Source organism: Molothrus aeneus, chromosome 3 (assembly GCF_037042795.1).
Source record: "Molothrus aeneus isolate 106 chromosome 3, BPBGC_Maene_1.0, whole genome shotgun sequence".
Lineage (NCBI taxonomy): Eukaryota > Metazoa > Chordata > Aves > Passeriformes > Icteridae > Molothrus > Molothrus aeneus.
In genome coordinates, this window is record NC_089648.1 from 49,151,027 (window position 1) to 49,177,853 (window position 26,827).

The 26,827-nt window shown below is 43.0% G+C and overlaps 1 long non-coding RNA gene across 1 annotated transcript; it reads right to left on the reverse strand.

Annotated features, from left to right (window-relative positions):
- Nucleotides 1–7,205: 7,205 nt before the first annotated feature.
- LOC136553928 (uncharacterized) lies at nucleotides 7,206–26,827 on the reverse strand. Its single transcript, XR_010783254.1, has 4 exons — nucleotides 26,725–26,827; nucleotides 14,947–15,048; nucleotides 9,215–9,350; nucleotides 7,206–7,389 (listed from the first exon to the last, which is right to left on the reverse strand). It is a non-coding gene; the product is annotated as an uncharacterized lncRNA (long non-coding RNA).

Consider the following 26,827-nt stretch of genomic DNA (forward strand, 5'->3'; position numbering starts at 1 on the left):
CACCTGTAGGTACAGCTTTGTTGCAAAAACAGCCAAAAAAGGCTCATTTTCCTCTTCTGGCACTGTGACTTTGCTACAGGCTCCTTCCAAATCCTCCATGCAGATCTTGTGCCATGCACACTGCAAACCTCTCTGCTTGCTCTGTTCTCTGCTTGCACTTCTGTTTCCTCTTTCCTGCACTCTTATCCTCCCAGATCTTTCCAGATCCCTTGTGAGGTCTCATAGCTCTCTGCTGCTGCTCTGGCTGTGTACCACGTACCCTCTGTCACCCTCCCTCTCCTCTCACCCAGCTGATACCACCCCGTTATCCCTGTCTCCCATCGGCCAGGATGCTCTGTTCGTGCTCCAGCAGCTGCTGGCCTGAACACCTTCCCCTGCCCCTGGGACTGGAATGTTGGCTTTTCACCTCTCACGTGTGTCTTTGGAGCTTGGCTGGGAATGCACAGTGACAGGGAGCAGCATTTCCACCAGGCAGAAAGGAGGAGCAGCACGCTTCTGGAAATCACGTAATCTAAGATTACTCAGACACTGGGAATGGCACTGTCCCTGGGAGCATGCTGAAAATCTCAGCACAGCCCAGATTCATTATGAAGATTTCATGTGGCCTGATGGTGAGAATGCTGAAATAGTCTGAGTTTTTCACCCTTCCTTTCTGCCTTATGAATGAAGGGATTGTATCCTCAGAAAATGTGAGGATACAATCCTCAGAGATAGGAAAATGTAGTTTGAAATCCACAGGGAGTTCATCCTTTTCCGAAGAAAACAGACATATTTTCCAGCCTTTCAGAAAAAAAGAGAATACAGAGCCCAGGGATTTGTGGGGACTGGGGAAACTCCAAGGTTTTATTTTCTGCTTCCTTTTTAGGTCAGTACTGTAAGAAACTCTGTACAGGGAAGTTGTGCTGATTTAACTAAAGTCTACTTTGTAACTCCTTTTAAGTCTGACACATTCTGGTAAATGCAGCTAGGACAGATGCTACTGACCCTTCTGGACCAGCAAGAACCAAAACCAGAGGTTTCCATTCCTATGAGGGAGCAGACAGAATGGAGTATTTGACCATGCATCAAAATTTTAACAGAAAACTGCTGTTCTCTACGCTTTTGGTATCTTGTAAAAAATGGTAACTCTCTGGGTACCCTGGAATTTCAGCTGGGACCCTGGATGCCTAAGGCAGAAGCAGGATGCAGATCCAGCAGCTCTGCTGAGTGAAGACAGGGTCTGCCGAAGAAGCAGAAGGAGTGCAGAGAGCTGCCAGTGCTGGCATCTTCAGTTGTTAAGCTAAGCATCACAAAAGCTCAGCTGTTAGAGACTTCCCTTTAGATGAGCTCCTTGCTCATTTTCCTTCTACTAGGTTTAGGCATGGCCTTTACAAGTTTGTCTTGCAGTTATTCCACTGCACGTGAGGCCCATGCACTGCTAAGAGCCATTATAGTGACAGCAATGTCAAATGTCATGTAGCTGGTTTTGTCAGTAGAACTCCAGGAGCTTTGCCATGGGAATACTATCTCTGTTCCTAGCAATGGGTAAGTTGGTCACAGAAACTCATGTGTCTGCAAACAGACCTACTCAAGACCATTTTTAAATTTTTGATGGTTCTTGGTATATGACAGAGCTTTGCATGAACTACACTTTGAACACGGTCACACACTAATGAAACCAGCCAAAGCAATGTCATTTGTGGTGCAGCTCTCCAGAATGCAACAGAAGTAAATTAAAGGGATGAAAAGGTTTTCTTTACTGAACATCAAGGCAACAACATAGCTTCCCTCAAGGAGTGGGAACCATGAAGCTTGCTAGGTTTCCCTTCAGGGTGATGTGTTGCCATGTGTTGTCAGTATCACACTGACGTGCTGTTGGGAATCACCATCTCCCTAACAGTCCTGCAATCTCAAGGAAAGAAACCCCAGATCTGACAAGGGGATGTTATTGTCCTGCTGCCTTCAGCTGACTGCCCTGCCCCAGCACTAGAGCACACACAGCTCAGCAGGAGAGTATTTTCCACCCTTCGCATCTCTATGTTTGTTTAAATCTTTCACAAACTCTGACTATACTACTATAAACAGGATATAGTGGCATAAGCAAAACACTGAGCTTACCCTAAGACTTCTCCATAGCCAATGTGGCCACAGTAATTTTCATATGTCTTTTCTTCTTAAAAAGAAATTTTACTCAGTTCATCATAACTTAGCTGCTAGCCCTGTACTGTCTTTGCAAAAGAGCAAAAAGAATGTTGTAGGCTGGTGGTTTACATGAGTTTACAACTGACACAGAAGGAAGTGGAGCAGTGGATGGAGACAATAATACAGGAGATTATTTAAACTGCTTCCTGCAGATTAGGCATCATTTGAAGGGGAACTGTGAAATCAGTGTGAGGGAGTTTCCTCTGTGCCTTTGGTTTTCCTGTTACTGCCTAGGGTTTTGCCTTTGATTAACAGACTGACATGCCCTTGCAACCCATAGGAATCAATGAAGATGAGACATTTCAGCCTACATCCTGTATCAGAAGTGTCTTAGCAACTAACTGGCTGCATACTTGTTAAGGAGGAATCTGAATGTAAGTTGTCCTGCTGCCGCCTCTAGACATGCATAAGTCTGTGAGGCCAGATGGGATGCACCCCAGAGAGATGCTCATTGTTGAAATGAGCCCAGTTGAAATGCTCATTGAGCCACTTCCCATCATTCCCAGAAGTCCTGGCTAACTTGGGAGGTCCGAGGTGACTGGAAGTTAGCAACAGCAACACCTGTCTACGAGAAGGGCCGGGAGGAGGATCCAGGGAACTGCAGGCCTGTCAGTCTGACCTCGGTGCCAGGGAAGACCATGGAGAAGATCATCCTGAGAGCCATCACACGGCATGTGCAGGACATGGGCCCAGCCAGCATGAGCTCATGAGAGGCAGGTCCTGCTTGACCAACCTGATCTGCTTTGACAAGGAGCTTAGTGGATGAGGGAAAGGCTGTGTTTTCACCTGCCTGGACTTTAGCAAGGCCTCTGACACCATTTCCACAGCATTGTCCTCTAGAAAGTAGCAGCCCATGGTTGGCTGGGTGCAGAGTTTGCTGGGTAAAGTTTGGCTGGGCAGCCAGGCCCAGACAGTGGTGCTGAACAGACCTACATTCAGCTGGGCATGAGTGATGCCCCCAGGGCCCAGTTTTCAGGTCAGACATGTTTAATATCTTTTTTAATTTTCTGGATGAGGCGATTAAGGGCACCCCTTTGCAGATGACACCATTGTGTGGCCAGCAGGCCCAGGGCCAGGATCACCCCTGTACTCAGCACTGCTGAGGCCATGCCTCAAATCCTGTGTCCAGTTCTGGGTCTTTCACTATAAGAAAGACATTGAGGTGATGGAGCAAGTCCAGAGAAAGGCAACAGAGCTGGAGCACAAGTCTTATGGGGAGTAGCTGAAGGAGCTGGGGTTGTTTACCCTGGAGAAAAGGAGGCTCAGGGGCTCAGACCTTATCACTCTTGACAACTCGTGAAAGGAGAGTGTAGCCAGGTGGGGGTCAGCCTCTACTTCCAGGGAGCAGTGACAGGACAAGAGGAAATGGCCTCGGGTTGCTGCAGGTGAGGCTTAGAGTAGATATCAAGAGAAATTTCTTCATGGGAAGGGTTGTCAAGCATTGGGTTAAGTTGTTCAGGGAAGTGGTGGAGTCACCATGCCTGGAGATATTTAAGAGACATGTAGATCTGGCACTCAGGGACACAGGTTAGTGGTGGACTTGGCAGTGATGATTTGAAGTTGAGCTCAATGATCTTAGAGGTCCTTTCCAGTATAAATTATTCTATTCTATTCCATGACCTGTAGCAGATTTGCTCTGGGTGCTGGTAAAGTAGCACCACTGTTCCTGGGATGGCTCTGAGCCTAAACTGATTCTCTCTTTAAAAACATAGAGTTTATAATTCCTGGCACAGTGCCAGGCTAACAAAAAAAATCCGGAGTCATCCTGCATATGCCACATGCATGTCTGTAGCCAAGCACTGCAGAGCTGTGGCATTGCTTGCTGATGTCCCTGCGGTGGCAGTAGAGATGTCCTAAAAGATTTGTTCCAGTGGCTCCAGAAGGGATCTGTCACTGATGGTTTTTTCTGAATATTGCTGAGTTCAGTGTCACAGGCCTCTCTGCTGCTGAGTCCCCTTGGGTTTTGGGTTGGGCTAAAAGAATTATTAATTGCTACACCTTTTTATCAGGTAAAGGGATAATAAAAATTAAACAGAACACCCACAGAAAAAGAAAGAAGTTTCAGTTACTGCAAGCATATGAAAACCAATTGGTTCCTGCTTGATCCCTATGGGGTTCTGCTACCATTGTTGTCTTCAAGCTGAATTATCTGTCCCCAGGCTGAATTCTACAAAAGGAATTGATGTCCTCAAACTGATTTTTCTCACCTTTTGTAAATGTAATTGATGTCATCAGATAACTTCTACAGTAGAAGTTGCTTAACGAAGAAAAGAACTTTGTGTTTCCAGCATTGCGTAAGATTATACTGCTTAAATAAATATGCATTAAGTAGGAGGAGAAGATGTATTAGGTAGGTGTACGTTTTACTGAATAAAAGATAAAACTTTCTACCACTTGTACTTGATTTGTGGAAACCCTGCACAGAATAAACAGTCTCTTCTAAAACTAGGCTCTGTGTCTGTGTTTAGAGAGCTCCTAAAATCTGAAACACTACCACACACCTCACCTCCTGTCGACCCTCACCTGTGGAAACCAGGCTCTCAGCAGTACAGGTTACTCAGTGCCTATTTCAAGCTATGTTGTTCCCACACCAGCATTATGAACCCTTGATTTTACAAAGTAAAACATTTGCAGAGATCAGTTGTTTCTAAAGGACTGTGTTTTGCAGTTTTCTCTTGCATTCACCACAGAAAATACTTACTTGACAGTTTTTATAGCTTCAATGGTTGTCAGGTGGTGCAAACCACAGAAGGCATGTGCCTGCACTCTGAAAAACTCCCTCTTTCAGTTGGTGATCAGGCACTCTTACTGAAAAAAGGGAACACTTCATTGTATTCATCCCTACACACTAGTGTCAGTTCCCTCTTTAAACTCCAGAGTTTTACATCCTGCCCATATTAGGACAGTGACCTAAGGGGTGATTCAACCCCCCTAGCCTGAACTGCTGTTATGTAAACTTCTTGTAGGCTTGTCCCCTGAGCAACACTTGTGGTGCTCCCAAGGTGTGCATCAGCAAGAGCAACTGTGGTGCTCCAGCAGCCTCTTTGCCTTGCCCTCTAGAAGTGGTACTACCTCAATTCCTACCCCCAGAGAGAAGTTTGTAGTATTTTCCATGCAATCTGAGTCATGGTACACCAGATGAGTGGTACCTGTTAACTGGAGAGAAGTGATGTGGATTTTGTGGACATTTCAATGGACTTCCCTCACAAAACCCTCCTGCTTTTGGCCCTGGGGAAGGAGGATGTGTATTTTTGTCCCTCATAGGATATGATACTGGTGGAGAAATACCCTTTCAAGGTAAAAAGAGGTAAAGCCAAGTTGTCTCTGCCCTTTGCCAGGGGCTTTGAATCAAAATTGAATCACCATTTGCTTTGCCTTTTATTCAAAATTGAATCACCATTTGCTCTGCCTTTTATCAGGCTGAAGCCATGCCCCAGCATTTCCCCAGAAGCTTGAAACCAGGAAGGCTTTTTTCCTGCCTTTGATGAATAACTGAGGTGTCAGTGGGAGCTGGGGCTGGGGGGAGGGTGCTCTCTGAAATACCACGGCTTGGCTCAGCTGCAGCTGCAGCTGGACTGCAGGGACAGTACCAGTGACCCTTCCTGCTTAATGAGCCTGGGGCATCCGTGGCCAGGAAGGAACCGGCAAGGATTCAGCATTGGGAAACTCCCCAGAAAAGGGGACAGGATATAGGCACGTGGATGAGGGTCAGGATCATGCCTGGTGATGAAACCAGTGTCAGACAGAGGTCTGGGATGTCTGGGATGTCCAGGCAGGGCCATGGTAAGGCCTGTTGGGTAAGCCACAGGCACATGCTGCTGGTGGACTGCGAACTGCAGCTCTGTCTAGGCAGGTTTCTGGGGGCAGCAATAAGATCCCACCTGGGGTCACCCTCCACAGCCATTCATCTTAATTCTTTAAAAGTGCCAAGTATCAGAATGTGTGTCTGTTTCCTTCCTGCCTTCCCTGCCTGTCCCTTCACTCAGAAATATCCTGCCAGGCAGCCCTGAGCCTGTTAGCCAAAGCCAACTATTAGTCTTAAGGATAGATAGGAGTTTTGAAGAAAATTAAATTCTTCCAGATCTAGAAGAAGAGTTTGTCTGGGTGAGTGGCCCAAGGGGTGGAGGAAGAAGAGTAACCTTCCTTGTGCACCAGCAAGTCCGCAGAGAAGGGACATCTTGTAAAGAAACCCAACTCAAGACCTCCAGTCAGAGATTGCCTGTCACAAAAACTGAAGACAAAGCTCCATAGGAAAAAGGCCTCATGAGCTCCAGGGTGAACCTGCAGAATGAGCTATCCAAATGTGCTCTTCAGAGCCCTCAATGAAGGAAATGAGACTTGAACTGTATCTTACACCCCTACCCCTTTATGACCACGTGCATTATTCCTTTGGGGATCCATCACTTGCCTGCCAGAAAGCAGCAAGAGGAGCTTCATAAGGCAGTGGGTACTCAGTTTTGACTGAGTAAACTTGACCCTGGCCCTAAAGTGATACTATGCTGCACCTGTGAAAGACCATGTATGTCCTAGAAAGTTTTGTTTGCCAAGAAGCCTGAACAAAGCCTACAACAGCTCCTCACCCTTCTACTTGACCATCCAACAATCCCTCTTGCAAGAACAAAGGTGACTACACAGCACCAAGCTTCCATATATCCTACAAAGAACTGGTTTTTCTAGCCTTGTGACAGACAGACAAGACAGGCAGACAGACACATCGCTGCATGTCATCTTCTCCTTTTTCTGGCACACACTGGGATGGCTGTGTACTTTCCAGTTGTGCAGGGGCTGCTGGCCTACTGCCTGCCTTCAGTCAGCTGCCGGTGAGTCACCCGGGACGCCCGGCAGGACTTTCTGAGAACACCCACAAAAGCCATCAGTGACAGCGGGGAAGGGCCTGCATCTTTCCTGCACCCCCACTCACAAACTTTCACTGAGATGAACTTGCTGGCTCTCAATGACAGCCGCTGCCAGCTCCCACCACAGCAAAGGCAAAAAAAAGTAACTGGGTTAACAATTTCCAAGAATAATAGAAGAGTACTTTTCTTTTTCAAGCATCATTTTCATGAATGAATTATTCATACAATTGTGGTAATTCCTGCATTCATCAAAAAACCACCAACACACAAACAATCTTGTGACTTCTCTTGACTGCTGCTGGCTTCTCAGCACTGGGATCCACAGGGAGGAAAGAGACACCAAATTTCTGATCTGCAAGAAAAAATATGATACACTGGCACTGCTGAGCACAGTGACTGCCCCACAGGCAAGACAGGTGCCCTAGTCTCAGTGATGAATTTGCACACAACTAATTTTAGGTTGGAAAGTGAAATACCAGAAATAATTGCAATTATTCTCATTATATTGATTTTGTATTCTGAGGAGATTTTGTATTCTGGGGAAATTATTTTAATGCTGTGGTACGATATTGATTTTGTATTCTATGGAGACTAAAACTGTCAAAATTGGCCAATATTACATGCATTGTATCTCTATCAATGCCAAGGTATCCCACTGGGTATATCTTGCTGAGCAAAGCTGGATTTCTGTTCCCATCTCTGAGCCTACAATGTATCCCAAAAGGCTCAGCCAATCCCACTTGATTAAACCACTCTGTTTTAGCATTAGAATCTCCTCAGGCAGTGGACACCCTATCCCCTCTGCCCAGAACCCCTGTCCTCTGAGCTGCCAGGACAAGATGTACACAAGCCCACTGCCTAATCACGGTTAGAGAAATCAGAGGAAGTATCACTGCTGCTGGACTGGAATGAAATCAGTTGGTCAAAGCTGGAGAGAGGGGTTAAAATGCATTCTTTTTAATATTGTCAACCCTTCACCCAAAAACTTCACCCAAAATTTTCCATCACCTCCAAGTATGGGATACCTAGACACAGGATCACATGGTATCAGGCTGGAAGGGATGTCAAGTCCCTACTCCAACTTCCTGCTCAAAGCAGACACAGCTTTAAGCTCAGACCAGGTCTCCCGGGACTCTGTCTGACCCGTCTTGACAAACTCTAGGAACAGGGGCTGTACAATCTCACTGGGTGACCCAGTTCAGTGCTTGACTCTCTCTCCTCAGGGAAGTGTATCCTTAAATCCAGCCCGAGGCTCTGGTTTCAACTTCAGTCCCTTGTTGCTTCTCCTCCCAGCATGTAGTGCTGTGATGATTCTGGCAATGTCTTCTTTCTGATCCCTTTTTAAATGCTGGGGGGTTCCTCTTAGGTTCTTCCAAAGACTTCTCTGCATCAGGCTGAACTAGACCAAATCCCTCAGCCTCTCCTCACAGGGCAAGTGCTCCAGCCCTTAACATCTTGCTGAACATGCCTCAACTTCCCTGTATTTGAGGGAGAGAGTGTGAAACTGGACATGGTATTCTAGATGTGCTCTGATGAGCCCTGAGTGGAGGGGGATAATCTCTCCCCTCCATCTACTCCTCTCCCTAACTAATATCTCGAAACAAAAGTGTGGGCATGCATGACCTTTAATTCTGGTCTCAGTAACTCTCAGAGAAGTTCCTCGCTAGCCCATTGTTATTATTGTGGTCTGGTGCCAGAAAACAGCACTCAGCACCTTCAAACGCACTCAAAAGGTTTTACATAGGCAGGACCTCTCCTTGGTGTCAAAGACATGCACTACAGCACCCACAGCAGCAAGGCAAAGACGAGGCAAAGCCTTAGAGCCTGGCAATAAGAACAGTTGATTTTTCTCTCAGTGTTTATAAAAAAGAGGAATGATCTGATTTATCCACACCATTGCCCCTTCATCAGTAACCTATCTACCTCAGAGGTCTGTGTTTATTTTTATAATGTGCCTACAACCTTACAGGATTCAACCCACTCATAATCTGAAGGTTTAATGGTGCTGAGGGGGTGAATCACCACGCACATGCTAACAGAAACTCCTGAAACCTGCTCCCTCTCCTTCCCACAGACCCTACCTCACCCACACTGCTGCCACCGAAAGAAAGGGCTGCAGCAGAGGGGACCTTCCCTTCCCACCGCCACTGCATGATGTGATCATGACCATTACTCACAGGCAGAGAAGAGCTGATGAAAAAAACGAGGCCTGGAGGGTGAAGTCTAAGAAAATTCACATTGTGCCTAAATCCGAGGATGCCAAGCACAGCCTCACTGAACAGGAAGCCAAAGGACGTCAGCAGAGTCTCATGCCTGTAAAAACAATATTTATGAGATCAGCCACTTACCTCAGCTGAAGCAAGATCAACAAACTCCACTGTAGCTGGAGATCACCTAAATCACACCTATGTTTGCCTGGTCAAAAATTAATGAAAGAAAGAGAAAAATTGCTTTCTTCTTTAGAGCTGACATTTCTATCTGCAGGACTACATGCCCTTAAAATTAAAATGTTTTTAGGCAACTATTAGAAACAGAGCTGAGCAGAAAACAGCTGCTCTTCAGAAGTGCTGGAGCTTTTGTCAAAACAGTTGAAAAGTAGAAAGTCAGTGTAGAGCAAAAATGAGCAAACCAACACACTTGAAAAAAACTTTCATTAAAAATTTGTCATTATGTGTCCAGCTGGAACTGGCCACTTTTGCAATAGGGCTGATGACCTTTCTTAGTGGAAATTCCATCTGTCCAGTATTGCCTATCCTACAATAAGAAGTCATCAGGAGAGTCTGGTAGAAAATATCTTCATTTCAGCTATTACAAAATATCAGTTTTGAACTAAATTGGTTGTTGTCGGGAAATGGAAAATAAAAATGAAAAATAATAGTGGTTTCCCCTGGTTCACATAGCTAAAAGTCACTTTCAGTGAAGTAGCAGTCAATTTGTGTGAAATTGCCACATATTTGGTACACAAGAAATAGATGCATAAAGGAATATTGGTAAATGTGCAGTATAAATGATGCAAGTGGTATTCTTTTGTGTTTTTTCTGCTATTACGCAATTACAAGAGTTGGGCTAACACACAATTCTTGATAACTTAAGCAGAGGCACAGTAATGAATCAATATACAAGTGGACTTATGATACATGCACATGTTTGAAATTTATACTTGAGGACAGAATTTTGCTGGGTAAGGAGGAAGTCCAGTGACCATCCTTGAAAGAAAAAAGTTATAAGGGAATTGCAGGTAGTGGCTGCTGATTATGACTCACAGCAGCAAAAACTGCAGCCCCATCCATGCTGAAACAAGACAAATTCATCTGCTGACACTTTTAGCAGGATGGGAAAATGAGGACCTGCACCATGAATTTATATCCAGACAGATAATAAATTGATTTTTTATTTGAGGCTTGTACCACACCCTGGTACTAAAATAACATTGCTGTGCTGTTGACTTCAGTGGACCTGTTCTGATTTATTCAGGATCCAGCTCTTTGCTTAACTATCTGGTTAGCAACAGTGAAGTTAAAAGATAAGTTCATAGGACAGGGGGGCACAGGACCTCATCTGAAGTTCTTTGAAGGCTTTTGAAAGAGATATTAACCTCATTTGTGTCTGCTTCTGCAGGAAGTCCTTAAAATCTTTTATGGTGTTACCATGGTAGGACTGTAGCTTTCTGGGCTACCCTGTGCCACTCGTTGTCTCACTGTGCCCCAAACCCCACCTGGTGTCAGCACCCACCAGGATCACCCAGATGATGTGTGCAGGGCACACACTGAATGCCACTGCCCAGCACAGGTGAAACCACTGAAGTCTGTCAGGAACCACTCATTCCTCACACAACCAAGAAGAGAAACACGCCCAGGACATGGTGAGAGAATGCTCAGGTATGGGTGAGGGAGAGGTCACCAAATGTGAGCACCAGCCTCCCACCAGCCACAGACTGACTCAGTTGCCCACATATGTGCCAACTCACCTCCATCACTATGGTCTCCAGCTCTGCTGCAGACCTGTGAAATGCCAGAGTGAAGTGGTGCCAGACTTTGCAGCCCTGCTGATTGAACTGCCCCCTGCCAGGACTGGCACCAGCAGCAGTCACAGCATGTGCCATTCACATGGGGTTGAAGACTTGGTGCTGTCACTGGTCCTAAGTGCAGGTCAGGGCACAGAGGCACCTGAGACATCCAACCTGCAGTGGTGGATTCTCCTAGTTGGCTTTTCATTATAAAGACAGACAGCAAATTCTGAAACTAGATATTTGAACTATGAATACCTATTTTCCCCATATTTCTTTAATAGGAAAAAGAATAATTTGCTTATTTTCTGCAAAGTGTAAGTGTTTGGTGCCAAATGATGTTTATACTGCTTGGCTCCAACTGCAGAATGCACAAGTTAGGGAGCTGCAAGGTAAATATGAGGAGACACCCCCAGTCAGTAAAACTAAGGAAGTGCTGGACCAGATTGCCAACAGCAAGTGTGAAAGCCTTATCATTGCAGGTGTATAAGAACAGAATAGAGGTATCTGTCACAATCAGCTGAGGTCTTCGAGGCCTGGTCTCAGGGCAGGGGTAGGACAGATCACCTCTGAATGCCCAAACTGCTTATCTTGTCTGTCATGACCCATAAAAAACTGATCCCAACCTGATACTGCAAAAAGTGCTGTAGCATCTGCTGATGCTAAAAAGTGTCAAAATGTCAGTTTTTAACACCATGAAAAAGACAGTGTCTGTGCACAGCACAGTTGGTCTAACAAAAGGCAGAGGTAAAGGATCAGCATTGAGTCAGGAAAAAAACCTGTTACCTCCTGAGTAATTCCTTCCACTGCTGCCATCTGTAGTACCCAGGAATTTCCTTAACCATTTCCCACTCCCCAGCAGGACTCAAAGCACTTTATCTACTGCTGTGTGGCATGTGTGGCTGTGTGATAACCTGAGGCTGTGGACAGCTACAGACAGTTGATTTGGCCAGGGTTATTTCTAGATAAAAAGTTCTGCGCTTCTCTGTTAGGGAATAAAATTCTCCGATGTACCAAAAAGCACTTTCAGTTCCTTAGAGAATGGTAATTTCTCTCAGGTGACAGCCACATAGATAAAAGGGCTTGCTTCCTCAAGAAGACAAGAAAAGTGAGCAAAGAGACCACCTCTCCCCTTCTCTGACAAGGATTACAGCTGTCCCTCTGTACCCACAGCACAGCAGCACACCGTAAGCTGCGGGAGGCCAGTGCTGAGTTCTGCCCTCTCACAATTTTCACCCTTGTGCACTGCTTTCATTCACATAGCAATAGGCCTCACAAAGGAGAGCAGCACCCTTATCCACACTTGATGGATGAGGAAACTTGATCAGAGTTTCTACTTCTACCATAGCAGAAGCAAGGATATCTATGCTTCTATGCTTCTACCATAGCAGAAGCAAGGATACAGCCCAGGTCTTGCACACCAAGAGCTGGTGAGTAGGCAGACAGTCCTTGTGAAGATGTATGGCCACGTCACCACGATTTAACACCATGACTTTGATCTGTGAAGGGCTTGAGCTTGAGGAAACCGGTCCCAGAACAAAAATGACAGACTGCACTTCTCACCCTGAAGCATTAGCTCATGAAGCAACACTCTCCTGAGGCTTTGTGCCTGCTTTGAGCAGGCAGATACCTTAGCCACCGGTAGGTCATTCAAAGGTAAAAGCTCAGTCACAGGCTGGACTCTCTGACAGCCCTTGGGCCAGGCACACAATGATCTTCAGCTCTGGGGTGTGTGTCAGACAGTGTAGTAACAAGGCAATATCTAACACACACCAAGGCCCTTGCCCTTTGCAGGATGTCCCACAAAATCCAGTGGAAACCTACACGAAGATTTTCTGTGGCTGTCTGCAAGAGACAGACAGAGGTCCAGGGAAGAGATCTTGTCACCAACACTGCATTCCTAGGAAGGCCATTATGGCAGCTGCAGTGGCTCTTTGCCTCAGCAGAACTGCTTCACATCCATAAGACTACCTTTTACCATGAGGACTGGTGAGAGAAGACAACCTGTTAACAATGGCCTATCTCTCATTTCCATTCTTTCTGCTTTACCCTCTGATCTTGCCACTGAACCAGGCTTCAGTCAGTGCTCATCTGCTTATCTTTGTGTCATGTGATTTGCATCACAAAAGAAAATATGTATACAGCTCCCAAGTCCAAGGCAGAACAGTCTGGAGATAAAAATTATCTCCTTGATGTATGTGAGAAGGGCAGCTAGAAAGCATCCTTGATCTCTGACAGTGCTCTGGGACATTTTCTAATAATGGCAATTGTATGTGCAGGTGTTTCAATCACTCAAAAACTATCTGACTACAACTATAATAAATGCCTTAATCTGAGAAACTGTCATGTCCCTCTAGAGGGACTGCATTACTTTGCCTTTAAATGCTCAATTTTTGCTTCAAAGATCTTTTAATGCTTTTCTTAGAAAATATATTACTCTCAGCCAAAACTAGATTGTTTGGAAACAGTGGAACAACATGCTGGGAGACCTGAAAGCACCCTCACCTTTATACTTCTGTGCTGCACACAGTTTTGTGTACTGTGCATTTATAGTGGCCAAGAGACTGCTCAATTACCGTTGAAGAAGTTCTTCCAAAACTTGAGTGCAACTGAAATTTGCATAAGAAAGTTTGAACATTTTTAAAGGCTTTTCCTCCCCCCTTGCTAAGTGGAGAGCTAGTGGCTTCCTGTTAAGGAAACTTTTAGTCTGCTCTTGTCTTTGTTAGTCAAGTCTGGCATTCCCCTCCGTAAAAAAAAAAAAAAAAGAAAAAAAAGAGAGGGAGATAGAGAGAGAGAAAAAAAGAGAAGCTATTGCTTAGAAGAAAGCAGTCAAGCAACACTAAAATAGCCTATACCTATATAAATGTTCATTAGCATGGGCACATCCTCCCACATCTGGTACACAAAGTGGGCTGAGATGATTGACCATTCCACCCACCACTTGCACAGGCCTTCCATTTCTACATTTCTAAGAATATAGTGGTTTTTCTTTTCCACAGAGGTTCTTCATTACCACATGCACATATCTTTGGCACAGTTTTACTCCAGACCAGAGAAACAAGGATGGGCCTTTCCACTGAACATATAGCAGAAGACAGAAACACAACATACCAATGACTTCAATCTGCCATCTCTTGAAGCAGCTATGCCAGCAAGTGAACCACATAAATCCCTTTTGGGGTGACACTGATCATGTAGCTAAGGCAAATAAAATGGGTTGATGTCAACAGCTGTCTCTAAGCAATACTTAGTCTGTTGTGGCCACTGACAGGTATGAAAAGAATCTATGAGGTTAAGAGAGATTGAAGGGCTGCAGCAGCACAACTTATTTAAAGAGAAAGCTATAAATGCTGTGCAAAAAAAAGGGAGACAATAGGAAAGGATTAAAGTGGTTTGACCTTTCCTAGATCAGTATGTTGCACTTAACTCTTTTAATTCTCTAAACATGCACCTACTAGGAGAAAAGCACCATTGCTTAAAGCCACGATGAAAACACCTAGCATGTGTAACCATGATGCAACATCACCAACCTGATTTACTGTGCAATTTTTCAAGCATGTAACAGTAGCATGTAACAGCAGCAGACTCTCCCCCACTGATAAAATAGTAGCAGGAGGATCATGCATGTTCTCCCTCCAGCCACCGCAGCCTTGGCACACTACTGGCCAGAGACAACCCTCACAAGATAAAACTACCCTCTGTCATGACTGCTAGGCAGGGAAATGCTAAAGGCTTGCCTGCTGCAAGTATTTAGCATATTTAGCTGCAGTATTAAACACTTGTGTCTGAAAACCATGGAGATCAGTGTTTCAGCAGCCCAGGAGTAATGCAGGCCAATGTGCACTCAGAAGTCCACTCCCTTGTGGGGCAAACCCCTCGAAAGTGACTGATTACCTCACTTACCTTTGTTTGGTGATGTCTTGTAGAGTGGTACTTTAACCAAGCAGATTCTTCTACAGTGCTGCATGAGTGCCCTTCCTTGAGTTTCCTTTGGGTGTCCAGTACCTAAAAAATTAGACACCCCAAAGTAAACAATAACATGTGAAGATCTGAGTGGCAAAGGTAGCCGTTTAAAAAATAATTACTAGTTACCTTATTTATAAAAGAATTTTTCTATACACCTTCTAAAGGTGGCTGTTACTGTTTTTGTGTACACCTCATTCAGTTAAAACATAACTGTACAAGGATGTTCATTGCCTAATTTGGCCATTTTTCGTTTTTGTGGAAGTGAGTGTACCTTATGACCCGTAAGTGCTCTGTGGATACAGTCCCTACAGGGAAGAGCCATGTCTCCTCCTTTTTTGAATGGGTTAACAGGATGATGTTTCACTCTACATTTGTTTCCACAGAGGCTGTGGATGTTGGTAAAGAAACTTCCTATTCAATGACTATATATACAATACAGGCCTATTTCACCTGGGCTAACCCAGTTTCAGGGTGTGTTTGAAATGTCCACATTTCAACAGCCCTCTTCTTGCTTCAGTCAGTGTCCAAATTAAGGAAAATAAAACAAAAAACAAGAAGATAAAAAAGAGTCGCTTTGCTCCTCAGGTAACCCCAGATTTTTTGGCAAGTAACTTTGTAAATTAGGGGTGCACTTTTTACTGGAATCATACAATTTTAGCTTCAGACATAGTTTATTTAAAAAGACCTAACTTCTGTCAGCATAATTTTTGTCTTTTACTCCAGCATAGAAGCATAGAACACCTTCACAGCTTTGTAAACACAATCCAATCCTTCACCTATTCCAGTGTTACAAGTCTCCAAGTTGCCCCTGTGCCAAATACAGTTATCTGCATTCAGTGGTGTCTGGCTGACACTCCTCATCCAGAGAGCTGTCCTCCTTTGATTTGACACTCAAAAGATCTTGGCTTCATCTTGTATTTGTCTTGATAATGATTAACTGTAATTTAGTTATGAGCAGTTAATTTCTCATTTGAACTCCTGTAGTTTTGACCTCCAGCCACTGGGGTTTGTTTGACTTTTTCTACCATTAGCACCTTGCCCTGTCTCCTTTAGGAGATGCCTATCAAAGACAAAGCTGATCTTTCAGCTCAAAGTTTTATGCCTTTTAAATTTCTCAGTGAAAAATGTTTTATCCAACATGAAAATATGCCTCATCATTTGAAAACAGAATCTTCCATTTAAAAGCCGAGGAAGAGCTTGTGCATCCCATTTTTCCTCTGTTTTTGCCAGCTATATCAGCTGTTCAGATAAGATATGAACCCTGCCTACGCTGACCTGCCCCCTAATTTTTTTCACTGTTCTTTAAAAATTAGTTTAAGGCCTAAGTTCATGTGTTTGCATGCAGTAGGCCAATACAACAAATAGATATGTTCTTCCAGATTATAAACCAAATGTTCAAATGTATGATGTTAGAAACAGCACCATAAATAACTAAAATCAGCTGTCCTGCTGCTGAATCCTTAAAAAAAAAAAAAATTATTGCTGGAGAAAGTATGCCAGGAAGATAATCTTCCAGAAGTTTAATCAGATAATATAGAAGCTCCCTAACAGCATATTTGTGATAAAACCTCATTAATAGGGTCCTTAATGGGGCTGCAGATGAATCTTAGAGCTTAATAACTCCTTGAACTGTGTTACTGTTTCTGTGCTCTCTTCCAGATCCCAAGATACCTTTTAGGAGTTCCTGATACTCATTGCTTCCTCCATGCCACAGGTACCAACCCGTACAAAGAGCACTTCTTGAATGCAAATCCTAATATGCCAAAACAACAAATGCAGCAAAGAATCAGCTATCTAAAGGAGATACAGGAGATTGGAGAGAAGGAGCTTTTAGTGAAGAAAAATTACAGGTCAAGGCCTACAGTATTTTCTGCTTACAGAATAACTAATATTAAACATTTTTCAGTAGTTGATGGAAACTATTTCAGCTGTAGGTAGAGCTGCAGCACAAGAACAGGTAAAGAACAGCACAATCCCTTCATTTGCCTTTTATTCATTACTTCCACAGTGAAATTAAAGAAAGCTTGGCCTTAGTTTTAAGCTGCTTTTTTAAACATTACAAAAGGTTTTTAAAAAAAGGTAGAAAAGACATTGCCCTTCCTGCTATGAATGCAGAGTATAAAAAAGAGAAAACTCAAGTCTGAGACTAAGAGAAGCCACTAGTGAAGACATGCAACAAGAAAATGGTGTATATTTAGCATTAAGATATTACTAAATGTTAATAAATGTTCTATGTGCTGTCAGACTCATTTCTCTGAATCTACAGATGATAATGACATTTGGAATAAATGATGGTGGAGAAGAAAACAAGGGTGTGGATTCTTTTTTTGCTCAGAAATTAAATGTTTCTGTACCCAAAATAGTGACTACTGCAAGGACTTATACTAGGGGCTTTTATTTTTTCTCCACTGACTTTTTTGAGAATTAGTGACCTACATTGTAGAGGGTTTCTTTTTTCTTCCCCTGCTCACAAGTGGCCTCACAGATTCCTGTGACTCACAGAAATTTTTAAAAAACAAACCACCAAATGTGTGATTTTAAAACTATCAGTGACAGTTTCATGATCAGTTATCAGGGGGGATTCCACACACTCTCAGTGCAATTGAAAGGAGCACCCCTTTCCTCATTAACGTTCAGGTAGATGTCAGTTCTAGGAAACTGCCTTTAGTTCCAAGGCCAGACTCCTCATGCATGTCCCTGGATTTCAGCTGTTGATATCAAAAGCTCTTTTGATTCCATCAAATCATAACCATCCATCTTCTCTAAAATCAAGGTTTATTTAGATTTCCTTCTATATCAGATCTGGATTTTTCCTCTGCTCTGCTCAGTGTTCCTAAATAATTACTTATCCCAGACTTGACCCTAGTTATGCTAAATGGTGAGACAACCACCAGACTCCAAGGTAAAGGGCAGACCTGTTTAATTATGCAGTGTTTCTAACTTAACGTGACTGGAACAACAATTCATGCCTTGTTTCATCTTTAGGGAAGAGAGCAAGATCCAGGGAACTAGGGTTTGTTTCCAACTCTTCTGTGCACATTTCAAATATTGATAGAATAGATATATAAAATGGTCAAGATACTTGCTTGCTTTTCCAGGAACCTACTACTATGAACACCAACATATTAATTAAGATCATGGAATTAATATCAAAATTATTCACCAACACAGCGTAGTACTCTATGATGAGGAAAGCATCACTCATCATACATTATAGGCAGAGAGAAATGTCTACTTCACCAAACATCTTGCCAGCACATGTTTATACTGCACACAAAAATGTTTATTGGGCATTTAGCAACCAAACACTCAGGATAGACAATTGTAAAATTTAAGTTACCTTAGGAAAGAGCTCTTTCATGATCTCACAATGACTTTTCCCACCCTACTGCCATCTCTTTGCATGCACAGGCTGCAAAGCTAGTTATCTGGTGAGCAGCTTTTTGGGCTTTCATGTCCTGCTCTTTGCTCAATGCTTAGCCTCACACTTTACCTGTTCATCAAACATGGCTCTAAAAATAAAATTACTCAGGGACTCTTGCTCTTGCCTCATCACCAAAGCATCTCAGTACCTTTAAGTGTGAGCTAATCTTTGTTGGTAAGCCCTGCAGTATGCGGGGGTGGTACAATCCCCATTTTACACATAGGGAACTGAAGCCCAAAGTGATTAAGGTCAAAAGTTTCCATTACTTTTTTGTACTCCTTGGGACTTCATTTTTCAGTTTGTTTAAGACTCAACTTTCTGTCTCCAAAGCCCAGTGTGTATTACCTCAGCTTCTGCTGTGAGAACTCAGCACTGCTTCACGTCAGACATGAAATCTCCACCCACACATGCGTAATACAAGGAGCACCCGGCCAGTCATCACCTCTGACAAGGTAGGTTTCAAAAAAATTTCCAGCACCACACAGAAATTTTGCGGCAAAGAGGAGGATAAGCACAGTTTCCCAGGGCAGCATGTGACAGCCTTCACCACATGCTGTGCTTGCTCTTGGTGCAATCTTTCTTCAGCCTGCAGCTTCAGGACAAGACAGCAAGCAAGGTGGAGGTCCTGGTCATGTGGGGGATGTCCTTTTCTCTCTGTCTCATATCCCTGATTCCTCAGGACAAATGCATTAGGTGAAGGAAACAGGCATTCTTCTGTATCACACTTAGTGACTTTAGTGTTCTTTAGTCTCAGGGAGAGCAGTAGAAGTGTGGGACAAAGGTGTTGGGCACATTCTATCTCTGGTGTAGAAATGGCAAAACTCAATGAGTTGGAACACCAAACCATGCTGAAGCACAGACTGTGCAGTGGGGCACAAAATGTCTATGCCCACTGCTTCACATTTTCCCCTTTTCATCCTTCACTCCTCCTTGTTCAGGTTGCACTTGCTTCTTCCTATCCCTCTAATTTTGTTGTCTTCTGCTTTCAGTCTCCATTCCTCAAGCTTTGCCACCAAGCTCTTGTTTCCTTGGTTTACCAAGTTCCAGTCTTCTTCTAACCCTTTTGACTAAGTCTTCATCACTTCAAAATTTGTAATTTTGGACATTTTGTTGATAGTCTTCACCTTCCCATTTTCTGTTTTCTGACTCCTCATCATAGCCTTTCCCTATGTTTCCTCCTATCCCCATTCCACTCAGTTCTTCCTTTACTTGATCTTTTTTTCTCCAGTTCTTTCCTTTTGTGATCCCATATTTTAGCTCCAAGGAAGACCTGGTGTTTTTTCCATCACTTATTTTCCCAATCCCAGTTTGTTTCTACTCTGCTGATGAATGAACTGACTGACTGAATTGCTTCCCTTATTCAGCTTCTCAGCTCCCAGTTTCCCATCTCCCACAGAATCTGTTCTGCATCCACAGTCTCCCCAGCTTTGAAATGGGGTGTTCTCCAACTTCAGCTGCCAGAAATCATCACCAAGCCTCAACTGCTACTCAGGTAACACCAGGCTCTTCCCAAGTCACTGATATTCCCTTCTTCTACAATGCCTGCCAGCAAGACAAAGGGCACTAAAACTATGAGATAGGGACAAATTCCATTTTTTCATTTACAAAGTCATTATATAATTTTTGCCTACTACCTTGATTTGGACCAATGGGGAGCTGGAATTGTAGGATGTCCAGATTTGCCCTACAGGTCTGGGCTGCAGCAAACCCACTCTGGATCACCCTGCACAGTTGCACCTAGCGGGCATTATTGGATCTGAAAGGGGATGGAACATGCTCCATCACACTGTGGGGAGCACACAGTTACAGGATGGCAATTCACTCCACCCCTGGATGAAGTTGGTCTGGTTTAGTGTAAGAACAAAACCAAAAAAAATCAGTAAAAGTGGTTTGATCTGTGAGAAAATATAGATTTTTTTCTGTTCCTTTTATTAACCTGAAAATATTACAATCACAGTAATGCATTTTTACTCATTAGAAAACTTTTAATTTCCACTTGCAGCATTGGAAGCATAAAAAACAAAGGGCACAAATTAAAGAACAAGGAGACAGTGCTATAGCCCCCTACCTTTTAACTAACGACCCTTTGGTTACTATATTGGGATGTGAGGAGACACAGGCTCTTTTTCTAAATCTAATATCACCTGATGGTACAGTCCAGGGTACGGTGCTCCCAGCCTTGCACATTGAGTCTCACCTACTCTATTCAGAAATGTTTAACTCTTAATTGGAATAGCCTCAGTAAGATTTCTCATTGTTAGTTTATGATGAAACCTAATTCCATGGTGTTTTCCCTCCTACCCAAAAAATAAAAAATTATTTAACACTTTGAACAAGAGGGACTGAAAGACTCCTTCATACTCTGTCCTCCATCGTAGCTTGCAGGTTTCCTTACATCACCAAGAAGGGTAAAGGGAAGGTAGCTTTGCCCCTGCCTTCACCTGGCCTTCCATGGCAGAGGTAGGAACAGCAACACTGGCTACATGACACCTCCCCCCAGCCACTGTGCAACAGGGGGAATTGGTATTTCTGCTTGCCTTCACCCTGGAGACAGGTGGAAGGAAGTATTTAATCTGACTCTTGGCAGTTTCAGGTCAACCAGAGCATATTTCTTGGATGGCAGGCAAAAAGTCTCTATCCACAAATGCAAACAGCAGTAGGCTCGGGCTGACATTTCTTTGAGTGGCAAGTGGCTCATCCCTGATGAATAAGTCTTTTTATTGCAAGAAATCAGGTCTCTGCTCCTAAGACCGGATCATCAGATCAATTTAAATAAAAAATTAGTGACATTTTTTTAAAAGACAAAATTATGTTGCTTTTTTTCTTAGTCTTGTCCCTAGAAAAGAATTACCTATTTTAAGTCAGGCTTTCCCTCATTCTTCCCTTTACCAAATTCATTGTAGAGACCAATCTGATATTTTATTTTTTCAAAAAAGGGGTTGACAAACATAGAAATAAACAGGAAACTGGGTTTTAATGCCAGCAATGCTGAACACTTCACCAAACTGTTTTTGCCCGATTGTGGTTATAATTAAGACATAAGATGAAAACACATGGTCTAATTTCATTCTTAAGAAACCAATCAACTTTCTCCTAATGATAACAGTGCTGGCCTAACATCAAGCAGATACACTGAGTTCTGAAACAAGGCAAGAAATGGTTAAGTGTGCGTAGGTGCCTCTAACCTGCAAAATGCTCATGCAGTGGTGAATGTTCAGCTAGGAGATTTACCTTTGATAAGCAATTCAGATGTTAAATTAGCTATGCACTACAACAGCACTGTGGGGGTTTTATGCAGAATTCAGTGGAAGTAGATAAACTACTTCAGAGCTTCATTAGAATTTTGCAGGACTTCCTTGGAAGGAATCCCCCTCTGTGCCCAGGATGGCTCTGGTATCAGGAAGTTTCTCCAGAGTTTGAAGACTCACACTTTGAACTCTGAAGTAACAGCAAAGCTCTACTTTATCCTGCTGTAAACTATTCCCACTATGGTGCCATCTGTCCTATCTATAAAGGAACTAATCTCTGCCAAACACGAGATTGGAGATAACCCTGTTTTCATTAATGCCCAGTTAAATACACGTGCCAAGCAGCCAAGGAGGGAAGAACTTTCTTCTGCAAGAATCTCCACAAGAATCTATTACAAAGGCAGAGTGTGCAGGGGTTACTTCTTCCCTGGACCTCTAGGGGTTCAACATACCATAGAAAGAAAACACAGATGGATCATACAGACACCTGCCCCCACGGCAAATGTAATGGACCTGCAGCCAGAGAAGTAAACAGTCACAGAAGCACAGAGACTCCTGGAATGATGCATGCTTAGGTCCTGGCCTGTGACCAGGAATAACTAATGGCTGTTTTTTCAGGTGGAGAACTTTTATAAAACAGACATGTCCAGGCTGAGTGTACTTGCAGGGGCATGCTGAGAGGGACCATGTCAGAGCATACCTAGCGAGCCACTCAGATGCTGACATACTGTCCCTAGGACTGACAATCTCGAAGGATCACTAGAAAAGCTTGAAGCTTATCACTCAGTTTGATTTTCCATCACACTGAAGTGACTCAGATTAAGCCCCTCTCAGGGTACAGTTTATTAATCATGGCAATCACTGATCACAATGCTGTCAGAACCACTGGATATGCTAAAAGAGTTACCTTCCTGCTCAGGCAGCAAGATGAGCAGAAAAGATGCTATCAGGGCAGACAGACTTGATCTTACACTGTCCTGGCAACCCCAAGAGTCAGCAGCCATGGGGTATTCACACGGGCAGATCTGAGCAGCAGGGATGGGGGCACCCACGGGTACAGACTGCAGACTTGCAGTGCAGTATCCTGACACCGTACTCATAACAACAGAAAGGCACAAAGGTTCGAAGGAGTTGTGGGGAAGAGCTGAAAAGCTATTAATGACAGGGTCAAAGGATTCATGGGGAGGCTGTGAGAACCATCCACTCCGTAAATACTGTGCCACACAGTCTCTGTTCCTGTTGCTTGCATTTTGCTGCCTCTATCACCTTATGATTTAGCCTTCTCTGCTCCATTTCTGTACCATCTCTGTACTCATAGGTGCATAGATGTATATCCTTACTGGAGCATACAGCCCATGCATTACTTGATAGAATAACTGCTGTTTACACACATATCCAGCATACACTGTTGTGTATTTCTCAGCAGATGATGTGACCCTGGGCACTCTTTGATACTCATTCTCTCTTTCTTTTTTTTTTTTTGGTAAACAGGTACCAACCCTCAAATGCAGATGTTTCTTTGGGAGAGTATCATAACTGGTCCTCAGTGTATACCTAATTATTTATTTAGTCCAGGAAATGGCAGGATGCCATAAGCCTGCTGAAATTGCCAGGGAAAACCTATGTAGGCAGATGTAATTGACCTCATTGAAACATCACAGGCCAGAGCAGGCCTTTACTGTGGTAACAAATCCCATGGAATAGTTACTGATTGTGGGCTCCTTGTTTTTCTGCCACAAGTTCTCATGGAATTTCACAAGAAGTGAAATTTGAGAATTAGCCATAAAGTTAGTGTTTCCCTTTCATTTCTTTTTAAAATGAACTAGTTTGGGCAAAGTACGTGACCATAAAAGGGAAAAAATGACAGAACAGCAGAAAGAGGAGGCTGAGGAGATCAGGATGAGATGTGTGCTGGACTTCCTAAATTGTTTGACTCCTACTCCACAAACCAGGCCTGATTCAGCTAGGATAAAGCAGTGCACTTAAATTTTTGGCAATGAACTTCCAATCTTTATCTTGTCCACAGCAGCGTATTTCCTTCACTCTAGATACTATGCAAAAGCATCTATTTGTTCTTTTTTTTCAACATTTATTCTTCTGTACAGAGAGGACTTGAAAGGTAAATTATTCTGATGACAATGGTGAGGAGCTGAGTAGGACTTCAGCAGTTCTCCCCTTAAAGGAAAAAAAAAAAGTTTTGCAATAGAGAAAGCAAATTTCTTTAAAACTGGTCTACCAAATAAAGAAATGCCTTCTCTTAAGTGTAAGACAAATTCATCAGTTCAGTTACAAAGCATGAGAAATGCTTTTGGACAATGAACTATTACAGACATACCAAAAAACTTAAACCTATGGCCTCTCAGAAGCTGCCTGTCCTGTACAGTCTGGACTCCATCACTGCCCCATCAAAAGGGAGTCCTGTTCCATATGAAGAAGGTCAGCACAGAGAGATGCATTTACATGGACCAGGTGATCCAGATCAGACAGTCCTTTGTTAATGCTCGAGAACCATGTGGACAGAAATAATTACTTGGGATGTTCCACATACACCACAGATGCATATATTTCTACAATGTCTCCTAGGCATGATACACTACCTTTTCCTATATGATTTTCAAAGCTGTCTGAGACTACTTTTACTTCTCTCCACCTGAATGAGTAAACTGGAATTTGTAGCAAGCAGCTACAATTTTTGCTTCTGAAGCATCAAAAATTGCAAAAGTGGGGGCATATGACATGAAAACACACTCCCCCTGTGTATATACCGGAAATCTTTAAAAATCCTCTCTGTGAAGTTAGGAATCAATGATTATGTTAGCCTTACTAGTAAGTGCTGTCATTGCAAAAATGGGGAGTCCTTTCCCTCTGAAATCAGAAGAAAACAATGTACTTTTTGAGCTAAAACACATGATCAGAGTCAGCTCGTGGACATTGACTAAACCCATGTTTACAAAGCAAACTCACCATTTCCCTGATGGGAGATGACTGTTAGCTTTTAGGAAAAAAATCTATGGACTCTGTTATGTAGTTCAGCATATGCTGGTAAATTCCCATGTGTAAATAAATATCCTTCTTTGGAAGTATTTTTCTTGGGGAAATTCTGGCACTGCTGATACAGGGCAGATAGATTTTCCCTACATTTGGAAAGCTAACTTGAATTTCTGGCCACGCATAAAGCCTCTCACGTTATTCCCCATGCACAGAATGTGCTCTACACAAAGGAAATGCCTTTCCTCTGCTTTTGAAAGTTCAAGAATGAATTCACTTCCTCATTGTCCCTGAAGGCTGTGAGCTTTGAACCGTCCCAGAATGTAGTTAACCTCTTAACACACGAGATTCTGAAACCTATTGAATGCTTAGCACTTTTGAGGTAAAACTCCAGTTGAACAGTTTGTTTTGAGGGTGTGCCAACTGAGATTAATTCTCACATCTAAACTAGTAACTCTAAAACAGGATTTGCAGTAAGTGCTGTTGGTACAGACCCCTCACACCATCCTGTTCTCTCTAACAAAATCAAAACAGTCTGTTCCTGAAAGAGATGTTGGCCATGTGGCAGCAGTTATGGGCCCAACACAGCCCAAGAAACTCAACAGGCTGTGGTGCTGTCATGTTTAGAAAATTGTGAACATAAAAGCCAGCCAGAAGCATTCACCAAGTACTGTAGAAACTGGTATTTCATGGCTATTTCTCCACATTTAGATGATTTGGGGGAAATGACAAAAATTACGGAAGAAAAGAATGACAAGCTTCATGCTCTATGATTCATGACTAAAGATTACCTTCACATGGTCACTTTTTATTCACTTAGCCCTCCCCATGTAATTCCATCACTAAGAGCTGCTGAGAAGAGATATTTCCATCTTGAGAGAAAACAGTATCAGCAGTTTTCCCATTTTGTAAAGGAATGATACAGTCACTCATTCAAATATGCACCAAGTACATGGACATTAAAAACAATTCAACATAGCTTCACTGATTTTAAAGAGTGTAAGGCTAGTTTGATAAATGGAAACATAGGTAACAAAATACATTATTGGACATACATAAAAGAAATGAGAACAGTTTGCAGGGTTTTTTTTTCCATTTGGATCATACAAACTGCTTATATTTTGGCAGAAAGTAAGAACTTCCAGTGAAACTAGAATTCATTGGGAAAGAAATACAGAATACTAAAGATCTGGAAGATTGGCAAGTCTGCTGAACAGCAGGTTGTTCTATCTAAGAAAGTTTTACTGACTGCATTACATGTTGGAATTGTTCGAGGAACAGAGGAGAGAGGAGTAAGAGCTTTAATTAAGCGAGCAAGTGTTTGCTAGCTGCATTCCTTGCCCCTTCCCATCCACTCCCAGAGAATATAGCTTTGTGCTAAATACTTACTTCATACCTAAAGTTAGAATAGCTGATCATCTCATCAGATAGGAATATAGAAAGGAAAATAACAGTAGTCTCTGCTTGATTTCACATGAGGCATTATCTTTAGCTATTTATTTGTTAACCACTTTCTGACTCATGGATGCAGAACTGATAGCTGAAACAAACAGCTCCAAAACCAGACTCTGCTTTAGAGTCCCCTGCTCTGGTGTGCGCTGACATTTTGGTAGCACAGCAGTCATGCCAGCCTAAAGATCAAGTTAAAAGCTACAATGGTTGGCCTTGCACTACCTAAACCCAGCCACTGCTCTGTGCATTAAGGCAGTTTTAGAAAGCAAAGACATACCTGTGCAGAATCCATCCCTCTAGTGCTATCTATGCAGTGCTTTATGCTTACAACCCTCAACCTAAATCAAAGACCATTCTGACAGTAGTAGTTCACAGTTAAATGAAGACTGCTACACATGGATGGTAACTCTCTGGAAGCAGGGACCACGTGTTAGGTGGTCCCTGTGTCTAGGTGTTAAAGTACAGCAAAAATAACCATGTGTCTAGGTGTTAAAGTACAGCAAACACAACACAAGAAAAGATTCTATTCTAAAGAGTCTGTAGTCAAAGTTAAACAAGCATGATAACAGAAAAGTGTGAGGAAAGAAGCATTCACAAACTTACCATACAACTGAGAAATTGAGGTGCCAGAATGTAAGCCACAGCCCCAAATCCCACAAGAAACTGCAACAAAGTACAGGATGGAAAAGTACTGGGAACAATCCGG